The sequence below is a fragment of the Terrapene carolina genome, unplaced genomic scaffold (assembly GCF_002925995.2).
Source record: "Terrapene carolina triunguis isolate 2854851 unplaced genomic scaffold, T_m_triunguis-2.0 Scaffold130, whole genome shotgun sequence".
NCBI classification, from domain to species: Eukaryota; Metazoa; Chordata; order Testudines; family Emydidae; genus Terrapene; species Terrapene triunguis.
In genome coordinates this window covers 23,970,042-23,983,777 of record NW_020664481.1, presented here as the reverse complement: position 1 = coordinate 23,983,777, position 13,736 = coordinate 23,970,042, and positions in this window count along the sequence as shown.

The window sequence follows — 13,736 nt, the reverse complement described above, 5'->3', positions numbered from 1 at the left end:
AAGGAGTTCAGTCAAATTTAATTAATGCATTTTTTTTTAAACGAGCATCATCAGCATGGAAGCATGTCCTCTGAAATGGTGGCCTAAGCATGAAGGGTCATACGAATGTTTGGCATATCTGGCACATAAATACCTTGCAATGCAGGCTACAAAAGTGACATGTAAATGCCTGTTCTCACTTTCTGGTGACATTATAACTAACAAGAGGACAGCATTATCTCCTGTAAATGTAAAAAAAATTGTTTGTCTTAGCGATTGGCTGAACAAGAAGTAGGACTGAGTGGACTTGTAGGCTCTGAAGTTTTACATTGTTTTGTTTTTGAGTGCAAAGTTATGTAACAAAAAACCCTACATTTGTAAGTTGCACTTTCACAACAAAGAGATTGCACTACAGTACTTGTATGATGTGAATTGAAAAATACTATTTCTTTTGTTTATCATTTTTACAGTGCAAATATTTGTAATAAAAAATAATATATACCTTGTATTCTGTGTTGTAATTGAAATCAATATATATGAAAATGTAGAAAAACATCCAAAATATTTAATAAATTTCAATTGGTATTCTATTGTTTAACAGTGCAATTAAAACTGCGATTAATCACGATAAATTTTTTTAATCGTGATTAATTGTTTTGAGTTAATCGCGTGAGTTAACTGCGATTAATCAACAGCCCTACTTTTCACCCTTTTTCCTAACTTGACAGGATTCCAAGTTCATGGCTCCTGTTTAAGCAACCATTCAAAGGGCTAATTGAAAAGCTTGCTTATTAGAGATGGAGCAGAAACATTCCCAGTATGCATTTTTTTGCCAATGTGACTCAGCCTAGAGGTGGAGAGCCTAGTTCTCAGATTAGATGACAGTTCATATATCGCCTTCTCAAACTGCAGTCATTCTACTGAGACAGCCACCAAAGGAGCTAATTATGCAGTTTATTTACGCATTCCTCATTATGGGCACCCGAGTCCCATCATGATAATTAGGAAGCAGGGTGGGCAGTAGAGTTTTCCTACAGTGCAATACATTCATAGGGCTAGAGTGTCGACACTAGAGGGCAGTGGCTTTAGGCACTCTGGGATAGGGTTACTTTGACTTGGGTCTATACATTGCAGTGTGGATACAAGAACCTTAGGCCTTGGCTACACTGGCGCTGTACAGCGCTGCAACTTGCTGCGCTCAGGGGTGTGAAAACGCCCCCCCGAGCGCAGCGAGTGCAGCGCTGTAAAGCGCCAATGTAATCAGCGCCTCCAGCGCTGCAAGCTCGCTCGCAGCGCTGCAAGCTACTCCCCTCGGCAGCACTGTGAATTCCCAAGTGTAGCCAAGGCCCTAGGTTCAAGCCCAGGTCAGAAAATCCTCAAGCTATGGTTAAAATGCAGTGTAGATTCTCAAGGGTTCCCTGACATAGGTCAGCTGACTTGAGTTCCACTAACCCTAGGCTTACATTGCTGTGTGGACATACTCATAGAGCTCTTCTTCAGGTCTGGGAAAGGAACTCCCAGCATCACAGCAAAATGCAAAGTGGAATAGAGTGTTTAGTTTAGCATAAGTAATTAGCACATATTGTAAGGGACTATTCAAGACTGTAGCGGGTGGACACCCACTCCTGCCCTGAGGGGTTGGAAAAGCCCTGCAGAGGGCTGGGGCAGGGCAAGGTAAAACCCTGTCTGATTGGGGGAAGTGGCTGCAGCTGGGCCACACCCTAATCAGAGCCCAGATGGCCTGTATAAGGAGGCTGGGAGCCAGGAGCTCAAGAGTCTCTCTCTACCTTCAGAGAGAGAAGGGCCTGGCTGCAGGGCACTAGACAGGGTACCTGTATTGGAGCAGGGCTGGGGAAAGGCTGGAGAGCTCCAGGATGTGGCCTGGTAATAGGCCAAGGGGTACTGGGGGTTGCAGAGGGCAGCCCAGGGCTAGGCCAAGGCAGCAGGTCCAAACCCAACCTTGCCAATGATGAGTGACCTATACTGCAGTCTGCCCCAGAGAGTGGGGGCTAGTTGGTGACTGGCAGTGGCCTTATCCTGAGGTGGGATTAGTGGGTGGGGGTTCCCCTGGGAGGGGAGACCTAGTGTGCGGGTACTGCCAGGGGGCAGCACCCAGAACAAAGGGCACTGGGGTCCTGGGAGGGACATGGGGGGGCCAGTGCAGAGGACAAGGTGGATCACCACCCTGCAGAGGGCGCTCCAGTGGCTGGTGAGCTAATTCCCTGGAGGACCAGCAGGAGGCACCATAGGGGTGAGTCCGGACGTCTCACAAAGACATTCTTGAAGGCTGGTGTGGCTGTGCTAACATCTTAGACCTCTTTTTGTTTCAAGACCTACAGTAGAAGTTCATTTCTCTTTTTTTATATATATATATATATATATATGGAAAAAAGCTTTTCCACATTTTATTACAAAATAAACAACAAACAGTAAGTTCTTAATATAAATAAATAAGCTAATATAAATCAGATTCCAGTTTGAGAGTAATACACATTTAGATTGCACACTGTTATTCCTGGAAGAACAAGGAAAAATGTTTCTACCTCTGCAGAGTTGACAAAAGATAAATTGTTAGAAGTAACTATTACAATGAATTGACCTTTGCATGAGGCCTAACATTCTGTTTTGTTTTCTGGAGTTTCCAGACTGCTGAACACTTAACTTCTTTACCTTAATGCTATATTAACTCTGAGTAAATTACAGTAACTCCTCACTTAAAGTTGTCCCAGTTAATGTTGTTTCATTGTTACATTGCTGATCAATTTATTAGAGAACATCCTCGTTTAAAGTTGTGCAACGCTCCCTTATAACTTTGTTTGGCAGCCGCCTGCTTTGTCCACTGCTTGCAGAAAGAGTAGCCTGTTGGAGCTAGCTGGTGGGGGCTTGGAACCAGGATGGACCGGCAGCCCCCTATCAGCTCCCCGTTCCCCTAAGTTCCCTGTGCAGCAGCCGCCCAGCAGGCTATCAATTGCTGGCAGTTCAGCTGTCCCTCCCCCCACTGCCCTGTGCTGCTCCTGTCCTCTACCTTGGAGCTGCTCCCAGGAGCCTTCTGCTTGCTGTGCAGGGGGGAGGGGGGGAAGAAGGGAGCTAATGTAACGGTGTCCCCTGCTCCTGCCCCACGCTTACCCCATCTCCATAGAGCAGGGGGGGACAGGACAGGGCTCAGGAGGGAGGGAGCTTGCTGGCAGCAGCTGCTCTCTCAACTTGCTGATCTACTTAAAAAGGCAATGTACTTAGAATGGGGTCAGCATTCTTAAAGGGGCAATGAGTGTCTCTCTCACACAGGTGTCTCTGTCTACCATGCAGTCTCCCCTCCCTCCATTTGTGCTGCCTTGTAGAATGTGAAGCTACATTAACAACAATGTGTTAACCCTTGAGGGCTCAGCCAAGTGCTAGTTCATCATTTAGCAGTAAGGCATTCCCTGGGAAATATCCCACCCTCTGACTTCACCACCTCAACCAAGCTTCATAATCATCATTGCTGTGTACAGTATTACATTGTTTGTTTAAAACTTATACTCTGTGTGTATGTGTATGTGTGTGTGTGTGTGTGTATATATATATATATATATAATATAGTCTTTTGTCTGGTGAAAAAAATTTCCCTGGAACCTAAACCCCTTCCCCCCCCATTTATATTAATCCTTATGGGGAAATTGGATTTGCTTAACATCGTTTCGCTTAAAGTCGCATTTTTCAGGAACATAACTACAATGTTAAGCGAGGAGTTACTGTAATTCTGGCTAAATTCTATGGACTAAATGGAAAATGCTAAGGCTAAAGGAAGTTTTCAACTTTGGACTTTGTGCACTGTAGAACCCCAACCTGCCTTTCCTCCCTGCTGCTGGAAACCTTTGAGCATCCATTAGTCCATCTTCCCTGCTATTGGGTCTTGAACCATGCCTTTGGCTGGGAATCAGCATAAGGGTATTGTATCAGAAGCCAAGGGCAAGCAAAAACTAGGTTGTCCAAGCATAGCTAGCTGAAGTGTGAAGTGGGTGAACCCAGGGGAGGAGGCCACACTTGGCATGCAGCAGGGTGGGAGATTTCACTTTCTGTTGAGAGAGGAGGGAGAATCTGCTTCTGTTGGAGAGAACAAGATTTAACTTGGTTTAGATTAGACTGAGTCATAGAACCAACCAAAAATTATAGTAGGTATGAAGGAAAAGATGGTTGCTACCAATTGAGCAGTGATACTCCCAATTCTGAACTAGCACACTCCCAACTAAATGCAGAGTGCAATGTTCTCCTTTCTTACCTGGAACCCTGGGTAAGTTTTTGAGTGACTAGCCCATGCTGCCACCTGTGCTGTCCTTGCTTCATTGCTGTTGTTATTGGAGTTAGTTAAATCAAAGCTAGCTCCGGTGTGTCAACATGTGCTGCAGTCACACCTGAGTACAGTGTAGATATACCTACCCTTTGAGTGCAACAGAATTGTATTAGTTCATAATCAACCTGCCTGTGCTCTAGAATGTTTCTTTGCAATCATAAGCCCTATGGAGAAAAGACGGAGGAAATGTTGAAAATGAGTGCTCCTTAGAACGCCTCAGGCCTCAGATTTCTCAGAGTGAACAGGTTTTTATTCATGTAAATAACTAGCTACAATTTCATTTAATCTCTTCTTTTTGTCCATTAGGCAGGGCCTACCTGAAATCTCAGCAAAGCAAATGGCTGTATGGCTCCCCATATCTCTGAAAACTGTGATCTGACATATTTTGGGGTGTGTGACCAAAAGGTAGGAAACAATTCACCACTAGACACCATTCCCAACCCCACCTTTCATGTTGGGACAAGGGTTGGAGGTCAGTCATCTGAACCTGATCTCTCCCCCATCATTTTTGTCATTTTGGGATCTCACAAAGCAAAAGTCTTGGACTGGCAGGAGTCTTTTCTTAATAACACATACCAAACGTAACTAGCCAGTAAATGTACCTGGCTAGTTACACTAACTTTAATATAACACCAATAACTCATTAACTGTTTGCCTTGCAGGCCTGTCATCTAGCTTAATTTATGATGGATTGACCTTCACATTCTAGGAGACTTGTTTAACTTGGCCGCTGTCCACCCAACCACATGCTAAGCAAAATGAGTGCGTTACCAGGCAAGGAGCTACTTCCCCTGATAAAGAGGAAAGATGAAGTAATACTGAGGCTACCTGAGCACCTATATCACTGTTTGCTAATGTGAAAAAAAATAAATAAAGGAACATAAGGGCAAGATAATAAGACTTAATTGAAGGAGAATGTAACTAATAGCTCTGTAGCACTATACACACTATTAAATAATAGTAATCCAGTATGCTAAATCTTTACAGACAATCCAGCAGAGAAGTTCTCTGCCTCAGAGATTACAGTCTAACACTCCCAATCCTGCTAAGGCTTACACACATGCTCACCTTTACTCACACAGGTTCTCCCAGTGACTACTCACATGCGTAAAACTAAGCACCTGTGTAAACATTTGCAGGAATTGAGCCTTAAATACTGCAAACCATCACTCATGTGAATAGGCTTGTTGACACCATTTGGACCAATCACGTGAGACAAGGATGCACAATTCAACATTAAGTGGCTAACATAAAAATGCACGACATTTAGTATGTCTCACATTAGTGCTGCAATTTTTGCTTGCATTTTTTTTAGACTTATTGTCATCTGGCTTGACGTATCTCTGCCTGCATTACTAGAACTTCATGATTTTTTGGAGGAAGTATGTTTTACATAGGGACATAAACGGAGTGGTCTCTACGCAAAAGAATTAATGGACACAAATCTGACATCAGGAATCATAATACTCAAAAACCAGTGGGAGAACACTTTAACCTGTCTGGCCATTCTATGACAGACCTGCGGGTGGCTATCTTAAAACAGAAAAACTTCAAAAACAGACTCCAACGAGAGACTGCTGAGCTGGAATTGATATGCAAACTAGACACAATCAACTCAGGGCTAAATAGGGATTGGGAATGGCTGAGCCATTACAAACATTGAATCTATCTCCCCTTGTAAGTATTCTCACACTTGCTTCTTATCAAACTGTCTGTACTTGGCTACCTTGATTATCACTTCAAAAGTTTTTTTTCTCTTACTTAATTGGCCTCTCAGAGTTGGTAAGACAACTCCCACCTGTTCATGCTCTCTGTATGTGTGTATATATATCTCCTCGATATGTTTCACTCAATATGCATCCGAAGAAGTGGGTTGTAGCCCACAAAAGCTTATGCTCTAATAAATTTGTTAGTCTCTAAGGTGCCACAAGTACTCCTGTTCTTTTTGCGGATACAGACTAACACGGCTGCTACTCTGAAACCACTTTTTTCCTTTAATGTTCACCAGAAGTGTATAGGAGACAGGAAGGGAGGGGGACAACCGTATAGGTGTATTTACAGCACTATTTGTTTGGCTCTTCACTAGTTGTAGTAATTTCATAGAAGCTTGTGTTTGCCAAATTATTTGAGATAGCTATCAGTTAACTTGAGGTAAACGCCATTGTAGACAAACTACATTGGAGACAACTAGTCTGGCTAATGTACCGGCAATATAAACATAACAGAAAGGACAAGGAGCAATCCTTACTTTTTCCAGCAAAACTTAGATTTGTTAAGAATAAGATTATGAATATTATGGAGAATAATTTATTATGATCAAACCAGAGACTTTCTGGAACATTCTCTTCTCATTTAATAAATCTAAGACTCAATAAAGCTTGAATAAAATTAACTATTTCTTCTTTTTACAAAATCTTATATAATTCCAGTTTTATCCTACATATCAAAATGCAAGAGACATAATCTCCTTAATGGCATTTTAGAAACATCCCTAACTTGTTTTCTGGAGTAGCTTTTTCTATTTCCTTTTGGTGATTTGCAGACCTAAATAGATTTGATACTATTTTCTTAAAATTCTAGTTGCGCTTCAGTTCTAAGCCTTATTTCTTCCAGTAGACAAAAATAAAAGATTTGATTCTGCCACACTTACTGATGCTGAGTAGTAAGTTACTATGCAAATAGACTCAGTGATTTCAGTCTTGTGGAGTAACATTTGCAATCTGTGAACAAGGGTGGCAGATTCTGACCCTAACTGTGGTAGAGTTAAATTATGAATAAAATATTTAAGAAAAAATCTATTCCACAATTTTAGGATTATTTGAACATAAGTAGACACTGTCACCAATACAACTTTTGCTTTTCATTGGGAGAACTCTATCTTAACCTCAGACTTGTGCTGTTGGGAGATCTGAATCATGACTGGTATTTTCAGCATATGTGAAATAATTTGGTTTTGAAATAAAGTTATCAATGATTGAAAATAATGCACTGTGCATATCCGGCACTGTGTGTTCCATTACTCAAGAAAAATGCATGGGGGGTGAAGATCTCTAAACATTGGTAGAAACAGGTGAAAGGCTACACTTGGCTGCATTGTTTAAAACAAACATAAGGAAGTACTTCTTCATAGAATGCACAGTCAACCTGTGAAACTTGTAGCCAGGGGATGTTGTGAAGGCCAAAAGCATAACTGAGTTAAAAGAAGAATTAGCTCATGGAGGATAGGTCCATCTATTAGCCAAGATGGTCAGGGATGCAACCCCATGCTCTGGGCATTCCTAAACCTCTGACAGCCAGAAGCTGAGACTGGGAGACGGGATGGATCACTTAATAATTGTCCTGTTCTGTTCATTTCCCTGGAGCATCTGGCACTGGCCACTGTCAGAAGACAGGATATTGGGCTAGATGGACCATTGGTCTGACCCAGTCTGATCACTCTTATGTTCTTATTGGATTGGGTAACTGCTATCCCAGCTGTGAGTAACTTGAATCAATTTTAGAGATTTGTTAGGATTAGGGTTGCCAGGTCAAAAAGGGACCCTGGGCCGTTAAAAGTCCGGTCGGCGGCTCAGTGGAGCTAAGGCAGGCTCCCTGCCTGCCATGGCTCCGCGTGGCACCAGGAAACAGCGGCATGTTCCCCTTCCGATTCCTATGCATAGGGGCAGCAGGGGCCCCAAGCGCCAGCTCTGCAGCTCTGATTGGCCGGGAACCATGGCCAATGGGAGCTGCGGGGGCAGTGCCTGTGGACGGGACAGCATGCAGAGCTGCCTGGCCGCGTCTCCACGTAGGAGCTGGAGGGGAGACATGCCACTGCTTCCGGGAGCTGCTTGAGGTACCACCCGGAGCCTGCAACCCCTCCTGCACCCCAAACCTCTGCTCCAGCCCTGATCCTCCTCCTGCCCTCTAAACCCCTCGATGCCAGCCCGGAGCACCCTCCTGCACCCCAAACCTCTCATCCCAAGCCCCACCCCAGAGCCCGCACCCACAGCTGGATCCCTCATACCCCCCTGTGCACCAACCCCCTGCCCCAGCCCTGATCCCCCTTCCACCCTCTGAATCTCTCAGTCCCAGCCCGGAGCACCCTCCTGCACCCCAAATCCCTCATCCCTGGCCCCACACCAGAGCCCGCACCCTCCCCCCCATGCCCCAACTCCTGGCCTGGAGCCCCCTCCCGCACCCTGAATCCTTCATTTCTGGCCTCACCCCAGAACCCACACCCCTGGCCCAGAGCCTGTACCCCCTCCCACACTCCAACCCCCTGCCTCAGCCCAGAGCCCACTCCCATACTCTGAACCCCTCAGTTTCACCCCCAGCCTGGAGTCCCATCCTGCACCCCAAACCCCTCATCCCTGGCCCCACCCCAGAGCCCGCACCACAAGATGGAGCCGTCACCCCCTCCTGAATCCCAACCCACTGCCTCAGCCCAGAGCCACCTCACCTACCCTGACCTCCTCATTTCTGGCCCCACCCTAGAGCGCACACCCCCAGCCAGAGCCCTCACCTCCTCTCGCACCCCAGCCCCCTGAGCCAGCCCAGTGAAAATGAGTAAGTGAGTGAGGGTGGGGAGAGCGAGCGACAGAGGGAGGGGCCAGGACCTCAGAGGAGGGGCAGGGCCTCAGAGGAGGGGCGGGGTAGGGGCGAGGCAAGAGTGTTTGGTTTTGGTGAGTAGAAAGTTGGCAACCTTAGTTAGGATCCATATTATGGAGAAGCAGTAACCTGACCATAATAAGGCTGACGCTATATTATCAAGAGAAACTTGATTTGTCAACCCCAACCATAGCTTCCCCCCTGCCAAAAAAAAGGGCCAGACATAACAGCAACCCAACAACAAACTCCTATGAATTATCCCATATGGTCCCAGGATTTATGAGTGGAATAATGTTATGAATGGAAATGACATGATTGATCTGTTTGGTTGGTGGTATGGGATGTGATTGTAAGATCATACAGCTCTATGTAAGAGTGTGACTTATATTTTTAACTATCAATTTTTGGAGGTAAGAAATGTTAGTTATAGTGTACTGGAAATACCAAAATGTGATTTTATAATCACCTATTAACTTGCTTGTTGGGTCTATGATAACAATGGCTTTTTTGAAGTATATGTAAATATTTTATCTTGAAAGTATCTACTTGATGCCTTGCCTAGTTGCACCTAGTGTGTTCTCTGCCTTATTCTATAAGAAGTTTGCTTCCATAAGGAAAATTGAAGGATGCAAAGTCACGTTATGCACATCAACCAGGAGGCAGACGATGACAAAGGAGTTCCCTTGTGCATGAGACACTAAAGAAGTTTGCTATACCGATTCATACACTTCTACAAACTTCCTGGCCCTGATTAAATTACCTATCTCTTCAATTAGTATATCTATGTTAAAATACCAGTCTCACTTAGATAACGTGCAATGAAATTCCATGTAGTTTCAACCCTTCCTAGCTTGTTCTCATATTCTACAGCTATGATAATGGTAGATGAGTTGCCTGCAATAGCATGAAAAGTTTTTTTTCTGAAAGAAAGATGTCTGTTCAAGGTTTGATGATAATGTGATAATGTGTAGCTGCTTTGGGAAAAAATGTATCTTTGTGTACTATGGCATCATATAAAACTGGGAGCTGATCTGTTGATTAAGAAGCTGCTAGTTTTATACAGCTGCTTTTCAGAGTGTCCATCTTCCCGCATACAGGATATACCTTGTTAATATTTAACTTAATTTATAACAAAGAGAATAGTAAGGTTGATTCTCCATTCTGTTCCCAGTTTTATGCTGGTATATCTCTTTACTTCAGTTGAAATACACTGACATAAGGGAGATGAAAGGGTGGTAGTGAATGCCCAATGGCTGCATAAGTGCACATTCTGTCAAGAATATTTAAAATTGTAGGGCCCAGTATGAACAGCACAGAATTTGGATGGGTAACCAAGGCCCACTCCTGCTCCCATTACTATCAAAGCGAGTTTGTAGTTGACTTCCAGGGAGTAGCACTGGGCCTCAAGTCTGACATCAAATAAAGGATTTTCAAATTGTGAGGAACTCATCCCAAGAATAATTGAATCCAGAAATTGCCTCACTTTGTCACAGAGAAAAGTGTGCTGCATTTTACTACTAGTGATACTTGTCACAGTTTCATGGTAACTGCACCTGTATTTTCCCCTCCGACCCACAATAATACCTAAACTTAATATAATAAGAAGTCCAAGGACATTGCAGGAAGGTGTAATATCTGTCACATCTCTCCCCTGAAGAATGGGTATAACTGGAGTGGTTTGACTGGCAGCCTAGGGGAATGCATTGACTTATTTCCTGGACAGAGCAACCCCGACCCTATGGCCAAGATAGGCCACTTTTGCCATCTCCATCTTGCATTTTTCCACCTTTACAGTCAGGCTTGCTGCCTGAATGTTGTGAAGCACTATTCTTATGTGCTCTTCCCAAGTCTGACTGAAAATAGAAATATCATCTATATATACCAGGGCAAACTCCTCCATCACATCCAGTATCCAATCTACCAGCTGCTAGATGGTAGCCAGGGCCCCCTTGAGGCCAGAAGGTAGGACCAAGAACTCAGAAGAGCCGTATGGGGGTGGTAAATTCCTATTTGAGCCTAGCAGTTGAGTCCAAAAGCATCTGCCAATAATCTTCAGTGAGATCAATTGTGGTCAGGAATTGGGCCCCTCTCAATTTGTCTAGTGTTTCATCTGTTCTAGGCATGGTGTATGTGTCAATGATAGTATTCAGCTTTCTGTAATCCACACACAATCTAATTGACCCATCCTTCCTAGGTACTAGAATAGCCGGGGAGGCACATGGATTACTTGACTGTTGGATCACCCCCAATTCCAGCATGCTAGTGATTTTTTTCTCCATGCTCTGGGCTGCTTTCCCACTAACCCTGAACTGTGCACTTTTGATTGAAGCCTTGGCTCCCATCTCCACCCAGTGGACAACAAGTGAAGTGCATCCAGGCTTACTGGAAAATACCTGCTGATAAGCCTGCAACACCCCCTTGATCTCTGCTTGCTGTGTTTGGGTTAAGTGATCAGAGAAGGCTATGGAGTTCAGCCAGCAGAGTTCAGCTGGTCCCTGTGTCTGCTGCCAGATCTATGAGGGGATCCTCTCCCTTCTCCTCCTAGTGCTGCAAATGGCCAGGGCCAGATTCTCTCTGTCTGTTATGGGGTGTTTACTGCACACTTGCCCTGAAAGTGCTAGTGCAAATTGAGAAGGGGACTGATTAACCCAACAGGCCAGAGCTGAGGGGAATCAGGTGGCTAAGTAATCCCCTGACTTGAGCGAGGGAGCCCAGCTGAGGAGGAATAGCATGGCTGGATGTACAAAGACAGGAAATTGGCAGTAGAGGAGGCTGCAGAGAAGTAGTCTGCAGTTGCTCCCTGGGGGAAGGGAAGTGTGTTTGGGGCTATAGAGATAGCCTACAGTTGCTCCCTGGGAGGAAGGAGTTTGGGCTGGTAAACCCAGAGAGGGGGAGGAAAGGCTCAGGGGAAAAGCAGCAAGGTATGGGATAGGGAACCCAGAGTAGGGGGCGGGCCCAGGTTCCCCTACCTGCCACAGGGGATAGGGAACCCAGAGTAGGGGGCGGGCCCAGGTTCCCCTACCAGCCACAGGGGATAGGGAACCCAGTGTAGGGGGCGGGCCCAAGTTCCCCTATCAGCCACAGAGGAAGTGACATGGAGCAGAGTAGACTGCCTGGGACAGTTTGCCTTGGAAGACTTTGATACCCTGGAATGGGAGGACCATAGTGAGCTGGGAGGAGGGACAAGTTGTGAAGAGGAAGCTGCAGTTCCTGGAGAAAAGGGAGCCTCAGAGAGAGAGAGGACCAAGGATGGAGAGACTGCCAGAGGAGGGTGCAGTTCCTGGAAGGAGCTAATCCCCAGAGCAGCCAGGAGGAGGTGCCCCTATCAGTGAAAGGATCTTTTGACACTGTCATAAAAAGGTTTTGTCACGTTCACGATATTGGGTGCCAATGTGAGCAATTAGATGGCTCCACCACCATAGTTCACCTCATTGAATTGTTCAATGATTTTAAATGGCTTTTCCCAGGAAGCCTAGAGTATATTCCTTCACACTGACTAGCTGACTTCTCAGCTGTTTATAACTCATTTTCCCATCTCTCTTTTTGCTGTTCCCTTCCTGAAAAGACTGAGACTTTAGTCTGTGCTTTTCCCTTCTATGGTACTTGCTTTCACTACTGTTGGCACTTTGGCAATTCACGCTGTCATAGATCCCACAGATGCTGCCATCATATGCCAGTTTCAAAGTACAGTAACTGCACCTGTGGTCCCTCAAGGGCACGCATTTAAAGATTTCTGACTCCCAGCAGTCACCTCTTTTGGGTGGAGACCCGTATCTCATTCCCTCTGTACTGGAGATTTTAAGGTTGTACAGCTCCCTTGCTTACACTGATATCCCCAACAAGCCAGACTGCCTTAAAAACACCAGCACCTGCGCTTTGCTTTTTCTCCGAGGGCTATGAACAGTGTATTGCCAGCAGTTACAAGGTACCATACGGCTCTTTTAACCTTAAGAATAAACATGCTTGTTCAGAAACAGAGAAAACAGATTAAAATAATAACAAAACCTACATGCATACTAAAAAGCTTACCAGAGGTCACCCTCAATTCCAATTTACGGCTCTGGTAGATTTCAGTGGTTCAAAACCCACAACATGGGTTTTCTGCATGGACCTGTCTTAGAGCCAGAACCAGAACCAAGGCTGGGTATATCAGCTGTTCCTTATGCAGCCCAGACCTTTGACCCCAGCCTTCTGTAACAAATAATCAGCAGACAATGACCCTCTCCTCCAGGGGTAGCTTCCAAAGGCTGTGGTATTGCATAACCAGAGTTGGGGAATTTGCATTAACCTCTCCCTAGGAATTTCCCCACTTAACACTTATTGTCCCAGAAGTCCATACATGACCAGCACATTTTGAATATAGTCTTTTGAACTTCCAGGTCTCACATCTTCCCCATAGAGAGGTTACATACTATCTTGGCCTGCAATAATACATAAACGTAATACAATAAGGAATTCCAAGGATATTGCAGGAAATTGCCATATTTGTCACAATACCCTCTTGTACCTGATAATCCCTTTTCCATCTTGTTGTTTAGTATTTACATCCTTCAGGTACCTGTGAACAATTATTTTCCTCCTCTCCCTCAGTCCTCACATTAATCTCTTTAATGTCAGTAGCTCTTGTCTGGACTCCAGGCCACATCTGTCCATTAAGTGGATGCCCAGAGCTTAATGTAATATTCCAGTTGTGGTCACGCCAAAATCATATAGAAGGGAATACAACAGTCATACTCTATTACATGAAATCTGCATACTCAGTCCCAAAATGCACTAGCCCTTTGTCTTGCTATATCAGATTGCAAATTCATAGAGCTCCTCAAATACACAGGTATCCGCT